Source organism: Formica exsecta, unplaced genomic scaffold, assembly GCF_003651465.1.
Source record: "Formica exsecta isolate Colony F162 unplaced genomic scaffold, ASM365146v1 scaffold1948, whole genome shotgun sequence".
NCBI lineage: Eukaryota > Metazoa > Arthropoda > Insecta > Hymenoptera > Formicidae > Formica > Formica exsecta.
Window position 1 is genome coordinate 27,160 of NW_021849247.1, and position 2,675 is coordinate 29,834.

A 2,675-nucleotide genomic window follows, 5' to 3' on the forward strand; every position below is an offset into this window, starting at 1 on the left:
TTGAGATATATGTTTAACTTTGATCTTATCGAAAACTATTACTTGTACGGTAAAAATGAATAAGACATAAAATGTTTATCTCTGTGAGATCTAAAACTTTTGTCTAAAACATTTATCATGATTTTCCGTATTTACTGAGATAAGCGTAAAAAACTATAATTTTTATGGGTTTTTCATGGTTTTCACCATGAAAATCAAATAGTCGCCAATTTTCACTATGATATTCGGAATCAGCGCATCAAAATACGTAAGAATACTGAATTTCAAAAAAATCGGGGGTGAGTACTTTTCGGAACTTTATCCATAGATTTTTCTTGCGATCAATGTTTTTAACAGTTTTTAATGTTGTCAACAGAGAATTACTGGCATACAATGCCGCGCGTCTGCAATGTTCCTGTGGAGGTCGCTGTCATAGTGATGAAGCAATTCATTCATCTTCTAAGTACTGACGAACCGCCTCGATGGTCAGATCAAATATGGAAATTAATGTCAGTTGCTTTAAAGGACTTAGGGTATGAATGGGATTTTCAATGCGTTTATACAAATGTTGTGAATAACAGAAGGAACACTTTGACCAAAGCGAGAGAAGAAATGGGAATAATAATGCAAAAAGAAGACTGCAACAACAATTTTCAGGATGAATGCGAAGAATGCGACTTTACAAAAAGTCACAAAAGCAGTGATTCGGAGAATAGTTTCGGCTCAAATTTCAATCATAAATCAATCAAACACATGATTCTCACAGAAGAACAATGGATGGAAATAAAACCAGCAGATTCAGACACTCACCTTAAACTGAAACCAGGCGTGTGGACTAATGTTATAGCTTTTGCTATGTGGTCGCAGTTCCGCATGCCTTGCGCTTTTACATTTAAACGAGGAAAAATTCAAAAAACTGTAACAAGCCGCTTTCGCGAGGCGGTGACGGATAACTCGGTCGGGATCCGGGGCTCGTGAAAGGGTATCGAGCTATGAATGAATTACATGTCGAATTGTACACCATTAGCTTCGTTGGCGTTTGTAAAAGCAAAAAGTGTGGCAATAACATTAAAGGATTAGGTACAAAGAAAATCAATGAAAACGGTGTGAGATTTTCTATTAATACACACGATACTCGTGCAGAAAAACATGACATTGTTAAACGACCGTTTAATGGAAAAGGAGAATTGACGCATATCATGCTTTAAAAAGTGAAGGAAGTGAGAAATACAGAAAACGTGAGGCACAAAATTATATGTTACCAGGCGATATAGAACCACCAATTATACTACGGACAAACCTTCTTCCTCAAGCAAAAAAAGGAAGCATTCGACAAAGACCTTGGTATTAGCAAACAAGACAGTCGTGATCTTGTCCGCTCGATCGAGGAAATGAGCTTGAGTCCTCAATATCATGGAGCCATTCAAGAAGTCGGTGGTTTTCTGTTTCGAGTATTGTATGGATTACCAACTCAATTTTTCATGTTTATCAAGAGTATCGTCGAATAAAGAAAACCTGGTCTTTAATATCCATTGACGCAACAGGAAGTTTAGCAGTGTAGCCGGAAACAGGTCCCGCGGCTCACGGCTCAGCAATGGAGGGGATAACGCACACAAGCGCGAACCGTGTACGTGTGCGCTCTGCGCTTCGGCTAGCTTCGGAGAGTAGAGAAGTACAGACATATGTTTTCCGTCCTCTTCTCACTTTCTATCGAGCTGGCAACGATGGTTGCGTTCCGATATTCACTGCCAGTACTGAAAATTTATAGTGCACGTGACGTAGACTATAGATTTTCAGTACTGGCAGTGAATATCGGAACGCAACCATCGTTGCCAGCTCGGTATGTCCCACTCAAAGTGGCCACCCCATTTAATTTTTTGAATTAAAAGAGATAGAATAACAAATATATATATGTCAAATTAAATGGTTCGAACTGAACTCTATTGTGAGCATAGTATTTGGTTATATAAGCTATCTATGCTAATGAACGAAGAAATATGCATAATTTTTTTATAACCATGTGGATATTTCGACACAATAAAAGTTGTAGCGCTGTTTAAAACGAATACGACTACCTTTTTATTTTCGGCCCTGCGATATAGCTAGCTTTTGACTCGTGGGTTAGATTGACATTTATCATTTTGTCATATGATCATAATATTCGAGTCAGAAGTTGACCATATTGCAGGGCCGAAAATGAAAAGGTAGCCGTCGCCGGCAATATTTTAAGCCGATAAAACTTGTATAATATGTGAAATATTTATATTAAGTCATACATATCGTTGTATTTGTTTCAAACAGCGTTACATCTTTTATTGTCTCGAATTATCCACATCGTTATAAAAAAATTATGCATATCTCTCCGTTTGTTAACACAGATATAGCTTTTATAAGTAATATACTATACTCACAATAGATTTCAGTTTGAAACATTCAATTTGATATACATATATTTGTCATGGTATATATATGTTATGATATACAATTTGTTATATATATTTGTTATTATATTTGTATATGGTCTATCTTTTTTAGTTTAAAAGATAAAAAGAGTCGGCCACTTTTGGTGGGACACCCTGTATGTATAATATATAATATATAAATATAATATGTAACAATGCACCCCCCATTGTGACGCATTGTTACCCGGCAGTAGACCGCCGGAAGTCTGCCGCCCGGCGAACATCGGCCGGGCA